This window comes from Lagenorhynchus albirostris, chromosome 13, assembly GCF_949774975.1.
Source record: "Lagenorhynchus albirostris chromosome 13, mLagAlb1.1, whole genome shotgun sequence".
Lineage (NCBI taxonomy): Eukaryota > Metazoa > Chordata > Mammalia > Artiodactyla > Delphinidae > Lagenorhynchus > Lagenorhynchus albirostris.
Genome location: NC_083107.1, coordinates 12,762,053 through 12,770,424, shown reverse-complemented (window position 1 = coordinate 12,770,424; position 8,372 = coordinate 12,762,053). Strand labels below are relative to the sequence as shown.

The 8,372-nt window shown below is 47.8% G+C and overlaps 1 non-coding gene across 1 annotated transcript; it reads left to right on the top strand.

The window, feature by feature from the left end:
* On the top strand, nucleotides 1-73 carry TRNAE-CUC (transfer RNA glutamic acid (anticodon CUC)). Its single transcript has one exon. It is a non-coding gene; the product is annotated as a tRNA-Glu (tRNA).
* Nucleotides 74-8,372: the final 8,299 nt, after the last annotated feature.

Here is an 8,372-nt window from a genome sequence, read left to right as displayed (position 1 = left end):
TCCCTGGTGGTCCAGTGGTAAGGACTCCGCACTCTCACTGCCGAGGACCCAGGTTTGATTCCTGGTTGGGGAACTAAGATCCCGCAAGCCACGTGGCAAAAAACAAAAAACAAACAACGGGGCGGGGGGGGGGAATTCTTTTTACATCTATCAGATCAGGAGAGATTAAACATTGATACTACACTGTGGAAACCCAGAGAAGCCAACTGTCACCCATCGCTGTTAGGACTTGGTATTAGTACAGCCTTTCTGTTCAGTAAACTTAGACTTCAACCCAGTAATTCTGCTCCTAGGAATTTGTCCCAATGGACAGAGTCACATGGATCTCAGTGATTATGTACAGGCATAATCACAGCATTATTATTTATAATAGCAAAGCCCTGGAAGAAATCCAAATGTCCACCAACTGGCCATCAATGGAACACAAGCTGCGACAGACTAGGAAACAGGAAAGTGAGCGCGTATCATCTCCTCCCATCCATAAGGACTTCTTATCCTTTTGCACTGTTGGAAATTTTAACCGCACACAGGTACTGCCTTAAGAATTAAATTTAAAATAAAAACGTACACAGTGGGGTCACATCAGGTAGATTTGGAAGGGGCTTTCAGGTCGTCTACCCCAGTGGTTCCCCCTCCCCCTGTTCCCCCACCCCCATCCATGGCTGGGCTGTATCCAGATCACCTAGGGGCTTGTTAAGACGCAGAACTGATGTGCAGAGTCAGTATCTGGGGATCTGGGTTACACTCCTCAGGCTGTTCTGAAACACAGGCAGGAGAATGCAGTGGGCAGTGGACCCACCACCGTGTACAATTCCCTGAAGAAACTGAGGGCCTTACAAGTGTCAAGCACTGTTCTGGGGGCTGTTTTCCCCACAGTGAACAGACAGGCAAGAAGGCAAAAAGATCTCAGGGGGCTTCCCTGCCCGTAAGAAGAGACACCTGATACAGTGATAAAACAGCTAATATTAACTATTTTACAGAAATAACTTATGCGCGTAACAACCTTATAATGATAGGCACTATTCTTTTTTTTTTAAGATATTCGCCATGTATTTCTTCTTTAGGTCCTTTTTAAAAATTATTTATTTATTTATTTTTATATTTATTTTTGGCTGTGTTGGGTCTTCGTTTCTGTGCGAGGGCTTTCTCTAGTTGTGGCAAGCGGGAGCCACTCTTCATCGCGGTGCGCGGGCCTCTCACTATTGCGGCCTCTCTTTGTTGCGGAGCACAGGCTCCAGATGCGCAGGCTCAGTAGTTGTGGCTCACGGGCCTAGTTGCTCCAGGGCATGTGCGATCTTCCCGGACCAGGGCTCGAACCCGTGTCCCCTGCATAGGCAGGCTGATTCTCAACCACTGTGCCACCAGGGAAGCCCTAGGCACTATTCTTATCCCCATTTTATAGATGAGAAAACAGAGACACAGAAAAGTCACACAGCCTGTGAGGGGCTGAGTTGGGACTAAACCCAGCAGTCTAACTCTTAAGGTTATAAACATGATGAAATAGAAAGTATGTGGACTGACAGGGGCGGGGGTAGTGGGAGCACACCTCTGGGTCTGGTGCTCAGAGTGGACCCCTCTGAGACTCAAAGGACAGGAGAGACGCATGGCAAACTCAAGGCCGTCTGATGGGGAAGACAGATGGGTGCACTCATGGAACAGGAAGAAGGCCAGTGTGACTGTGGTGGCTGAGAATGAATAATTAAGGGACAGACGGAGTATCTGGTCACTCTAGAGCAGCACTTTTCCACTGGTGTGATTCCTTCTTCAGGTGGCAGGGAGCACACTGCCTCTTCCATTATGCAACCGTTCTGTTCTTTAGGAAATCCTTCCTTGGGTTGATTTCCTCCAATAGCCATTTTCTCCTCTGTATTAACAGAGCCCCCAAGTTTTCTAGCTGGGCCACAGCCACCTAGAATAAAGACTACATTTCCCAGCTTCCCTTGGATAAAACGTGGCCCTCTGACTACATCCAGCCAATGGGCCATACCCAGAAGTGATGTGTGCATCTTCCCCTCCTCACCCTGTAGTTTGGACAAACTGTGAGCCAGTTGGACCACGTGGGTGGTATGAGAAGGAGGCTGGATTCCTGAGTGGTACACAGCGGTCACATCAGCTCTGGAATGTCTCATGGGAGAGAAATAAATCACCAATGGTTCTCCACCTTGGTTGCACACTAGAATCAAAGGTGGGGGGCTGGGCTTCCCTGGTGGCGCTGTGGTTGAGCCCCCCTGCCGATGCAGGGGACGCGGGTTCGTGCCCCGGTCGGGGAAGATCCCACATGCTGCGGAGCGGCTGGGCCCGTGAGCCATGGCCGCTGAGCCTGTGTGTCCGGAGCCTGTGCTCCGCAACGGGAGAGGCCACAACAGTGAGAGGCCCGCGTACCGCAAAAAAAAAAAAAGGTGGGGGGCTTTATAAAAATACTGATGACTGCCCCCTCTTCCTCAGTTTCTGATGTAATTGGTCTGGGGTGTACCCTGAGCTTTCGACATTTCAAAAAGGTCCCCAGCCAAAGTTGAGAACCCTTGTTTTCTGTTGATCTGGGTCTGTGTGACACACACCTGAACCTCTATGCTGATATGTCCAAGGAGGGTTGGCTCTTGAAAGCTGTGTCTGTAAGACGGTCCCACTGCTCTCACTGGACAGGCCTTCAAATCCGAAATCAGGTGACACTCCTCCTAATGACATCATGTTCAGCTCTTCGCTGGGATGAGGACTGATTAGGAGCAGAGTCATAGGCTGAAATCCTGAGACTTAATCTGGGAGGAAGACTTTCCAGGGGCCAAGGACAGTGTGGGCGAAGGGAGTGTGGGGGGGGTGACTAATACAGAAGCTGGGCACACAGCAGCTTGAGGGAAGCCCAGTGGTTCAGTCATTATTCCTGAACAGAGTTGGCACATGGCGGTTCTCCAGAGCTGAGGCTTAGCTGGGTCAGTTGGTGGAGGGCTTAGTATGCCAAGATCATGAGTTTGACTTTTTTTTTTTTTTTTTATGAGTTTGACTTTTAATGTGAGGATGCCCAAAACCTGTCAAGGATGGTAAGCAGGGAATAAATAGCAGAGCCAGATTTGTGCTGTAGAACATTCTCTGTCGTGTCGTCGTGAAGTGCTTCAAGATTGGAGGTGGGGAGACCGATTTGGGGATCTGGTGAGAGGTGATGGAGACCAATGAATGACGGAGACTTGAATCTGAAGTTTCACTAGATGCCTCCCATGGTTGATTTACTTTATGCTTTTAATCCACCTGGGGTTCAGATTGTCTGCACTTACACTGATCCAGGCCAGTCCTCCCTCAGCCTCTGCTTGTCCAGATTTTAGGGATCTGCACAAGGAGGTATAGCTCTCTCCAGAACTGCCTTTCCCCTGAGGAGTTGATCAGGGGATGTTGGCAGGATTAACCATGGCCCAGCTGCTTTTGATCTCGTAGGTGGCAGCCCAGAGTTCCAATCTGCTCTCCAAGCTATCAGAATGAGGTCAGGCTACAGGAGGAATGTTGAAATAAATCTAAAACCTCACCCCAAAGCAACCATACTCCAATAAAAATTAATTAAATAGAAAAACGCTCACCCACGTCTACCTCAAACATTAATTTGCGTATGAATCACTGGGGGCTCCTGTTAAAATGTGGTTTCTGATCCAGCCGGCCTGAGGTGTTGAATCTGAGATTCTGCAGTTCTGCCAATACTCCTGGGCCAGCAGCTATACTATGAGTGGCAAGGCCTGTTGTTCTCTGCCTGGGCTGCCTCTGGGAATTACCTGGGAGCTTTAAAAAAAAACCACGATGCCTGGGCCTCACAGACAGAGGGTGTGGTTTTATAGGGCTAGAGTGTGGCCTGGATATTGGTATTTTTAAAGGTCCCAGTATTCTAACCTGCTGCAAAGACGGAGAAAGCAGAGCTTTCAAAATCACCCAGGGAGTTGTTTTTTTTTTAAATGTAGGTTCTAGGATAACCACTCCTAAAGCTTTTGTTTCTTTAAATCTGGGAAAAGGCCTCCAAAGAAATGTGCATTTTAGCAAGCATCCCTAGAGATTCCGCTCCCAGTGAGCAATGCTCAAACTGGAACCCTCCCCTCACCCCGCCTCCGATGTTGCCCAAAGGCGGAGATTATCAGAATCAGATAGCGTGGGATTGGACCCCCAGGCTCAGCCAATAGCTGCATAATAGCAGGTAAATCACTTAAAAAAAACAAAACAAAACAAAAAAGCTTTATTTGCCTTTCCCACTAAGATGAATATACTTGTGTGGTTATTTCTGTAAAATAGATTCCACAAGGGGGATTTCTGTATCAGGAGGAATTTGCTTGCAAATTTTGACAGATACCAAACATTCACTGAAATGCATTCCTCTTTGCATTCGTAACTGTGTAGAGGAGAATTCTTTTTTATTACACTTGCACCCACACAGGTAAATCTTTCAAATTCTTGCCATCTAGTAGTGAAAAAATGGGATCCCCGTTGTTGCTCTCATTTGCATTTCCCTGATGAGCAGCGAGGTTGAGCTCTTTTCATTCATATATTTACTTTAAAATATTTACAGGGCTTCCCTGGTGGCGCAGTGGTTAAGAACCCACCTGCCAATGCAGGGGACACTGGTTCGAGCCCTGGTGCGGGAAGATCCCATATGCCGCGGAGCGACTAAGCCCTTGCGCCACAACTACTGAGCCTGCGCTCTAGAGCCCGCGAGCCACAACTACTGAAGCCAACGTGACATAACTACTGAAGACTCCGCGTCTGGAGCCCGTGCTCCGAAACAAGTGAAGCCACTGCAATGGGAAGCCCACGCACCGCAACAAAGGGTAGCTCCTGCTCGCCAGCTAGAGAAAGCCCACGTGCAGACAAAAATAAAATAAGTAAAATAAATAAATGAAAAGATTTACAATTCTCCTTGCTTGCCTGATTATACCTATTAGGGCTAAATCCTCCGACTTAGTAAGTTTCAGTTTCCTCCTCTATAAAATGAAGGCGATAATATCCCCCAAGGTGGTTGTGAAGATTAGATGAGATTTCACGAATATACAGTGCCTAGGAGAGGACTTGGTATACAGCAGGCGTTCCAGAAATGTTTGCCTTTGAAACTTGCTAAGGCGGGTCCATTTAACCCCAGGGAAGGTGGGCGGGCGGTGCCTGGTAATTCACAACGGGTGGTGGCCCGGCTCCCCGCGCGCAGCATCCGGGCCGCCTCACACCCGCGCAGCCGAGGTGCCCGCTGCCCAGTCCGTCCTCCTGCATCTGCCCCATTAAGGGACGGGCCACTGGACCCTCTCGACGACACCCAGGCAAACCCCAAGGCCCTTGGAGCCCCCCGCCTTCCCTCGGTGTCTTGTCGCCCCCACGTGGCCAGTCGGAGCTCTTCTTTCTTCCAGACCGGTCTTTGCATCAATAATTCCTGGCGCCGCTCCCGGCTTCGCCCGAGCCAGACATCCGGCCCCGGGCCAGAGAATGATGTCTCATCCACATATCTTTGATCTCCAAACCCTCTGGCCACCCTGAGCCCCGGCTCCCCGCGGAGTCAAACGGGGAGGGGCGGGGGGGAGACTCGCAGGCTACCCTGTTGACCCGCAGCTTAGCGTCAAAGTCCTGAAAGAAAGGGGATTCTCAGCATCACCCCCATCTGCCCGGCCCTACACTACACCCCTCAGCTAACAAAAGACGTCTCTTGATTGCCTTAATAATAATCATACTTTCATCTTAACCTAACACGTTACCCTCATATAATCAACTGTCAGCCTCTGGTCCTTGTCACGTGCATATTCAATGTCTGTATTTTTGCCGAAACATTATAAAGTTTTATAAGCTACGTATTTTGCTATGTGATCTTTCCTTCTTCCTTCACCTACTGTTTCCTTCCTTTCTACTCCTTGAGGACAGTAATAGCCAGGGGTTCTTTCTGTACCTCCCCACCCCCCCATCGTGTAATCGTAGATTTGCATATATGCACATATTTGTATGACTCTTTAACCCACATTATGTCCGTTAATCCTCACAAGGACTCTGCGACAAATTATGCCCATATTAGGAAACTGATATGCCCATATTAGGAAACTCAATATTTCCACATTGAGGAAACTGAGGTTGTGATTTCATTTTAAGCCTCTGTTTATTGAATGCTTACTACTTACGGGATTCTACGCTAAATGTTATTATCCCTTAATCTTCACAACGTGTTACTTGCAGTTGAGGAAACAGATTAGAGGGCTCAAGGAAAATTATAAACAAGTAAATAGTAATACAGCTGATTGTGATTCCAAAGCGCAGTGTCTTGTCACACATCACTCCTCAAAATGCCCTCTGGATTGAAGGGAATTCAGAGACGTGAAATTGTTATGTTAAAATGGTGGTGGGATGATAAGTGGATTATTACCAGCTTCCTGTTATGTTACTGTGTTATTTTAATAATTGTGTTGTTTGCTTACAGATAAAACAGCAGATATTACAGATATGAAAATATCCAAGTTGCAGACCACATTACAGCCTTCTGAACTATAGAGCAGGATACAAAGATGAGATCAATTAAAATGTTGTAAATATGGTTTATTGGTTTCCTTTTTCTTGTTTTATTAATTTAATATTATTAATCCTGAGAGTAGTGCATCAGTAGTTGGAAGAGGTCAAACCATAGTGAGATGCAGGTTGGAGTTAATAATCTCCCTTGGGCTTCCCTGGTGGCACAGTGATTAAGAATCTGCCTGCCAACGCAGGGGACACGGGGTCGAGCTCTGGTCCGGGAAGATCCCACATGCTTCAGAGCAACTAAGCCCGTGCGCCCCGACTACTGAGCCTGCGCTCTAGAGCCCGTGAGCCACAACTACTGAGCCTGCGAGCCACAACTACTGAAGCCCATGCGCCTAGAGCCCGTGCTCCGCAACAAGAGAAGCCACCGCAATGAGAAGCCCGCGCACCGCAACAAAGAGTAGTCCCCGCTCGCCGCAACTAGAGAAAGCCCGCATGCAGCAATGGAGACCCAACGCAGCCAAAAATAAATTAATTTATGGGGAAAAAAAAAATCTCCCTCGGCCCTCCTCTCCCACTCCTCTCTCCTAAGGTAACTGGTGTGGATATTCCTAAACTTTATGCCCATGAAAATATTTAAACAGATACAGGGAATTCCCTGGCTGTCCTGTGGTTAGGACTTTGTGCTTTTACTGCCGAGGGTGTGGGTTCAATCCCTGACCGGGGAACTAAGATCCCTCAAGTTGTGGGGTGCAGCAAAAAATAAAAATAAACAGATATAGAAGCCATTACATTTGTTTGCAATCATACTATTCCTACTCCTCTGCAACTTGCAAATTTGTCTTTTATCTGCTGAATAGACATTTTAATCATTCCCTGAGGCTGCTGACTCATTTGCATAATATCCAGCCATTTATCTATTCAGCCATTACTCTATTTCTTCAAAAGCTCCTTTTGGAGAGAGAACACCCTTTCGCCTTCATTACTTCTCAGTATCAAAGCCTTTCCCTGCCTCTGGACACATTTGTGACCTTTCTGGGAAGGGCAAATTCCCTCAGGCTCTTACTGGAGGCGTCTGAACTCTGGTCCAGCGAACTCTGCATTGTCTGGGTTCCTCTTCCTTGCCCACATTCTGGCTGCTAGCAAGAGATGGGCTGATCCCGACGTCACTGTCATCTTTCCTGACGTGCTCTCTAGGCGAGCTCTAAAAGCTCCCGTCTTTTCAGGAGGTAGGAGACGGGGAGGCTCGCACTGCAGCAGCCCCTGAAGAAATGCTTCCAAACTCAACACTAAAGAGAGCTCCTGGGGACCAGCACAGCTTTAGTCGCTGGACAGGGGGTGTTTTCTGGCCCCCACTGACCAGGCTCAAGCCCTCTGCCCCTCTGCTGGGTGAAGGCCTCTCTATCTCCAGCCACCTCTGCCTCACTTGCTGCAGAGATCCTAAAATCTCATCACATCCTTCCTCGGCTCAGAAACTTTCAATGGCTTCCCATTTTCTCCCGACTAAAGCCCCAGTTTTTTAACCACAGAGACCTAGGAAATTCATCATTTTTGAAGGGTAACATCTGTCCCCAAACCACACCCTCCTTCTTCTAGATTCTATGGAAGTTTCCACACCAGAAATTCAAGAGCTATCTTCTCCTTTACCTATTATTCACTTAATTCCAGTGTCCTGGCCTTCCTGCCTCAAAAATACTTCTCAAGTTGCTCTAATTCTCTCCACTCCCACTACCGACAGCTCTTTCTCATTCCTACCCTTCCCCACCAAGCCTTCGCTAGGGCTGTTCCCACTGTCTTTCCCATCTTTGTCTTTTTTGTCTGTCGAAGATAATTTTATTTTTTCACCAGATGAATGTTGAGCCATATTGTCTGACAGTAAATAGCAAGACATACATCTATAGAACTACTTTTGGTCCATGCTGTCA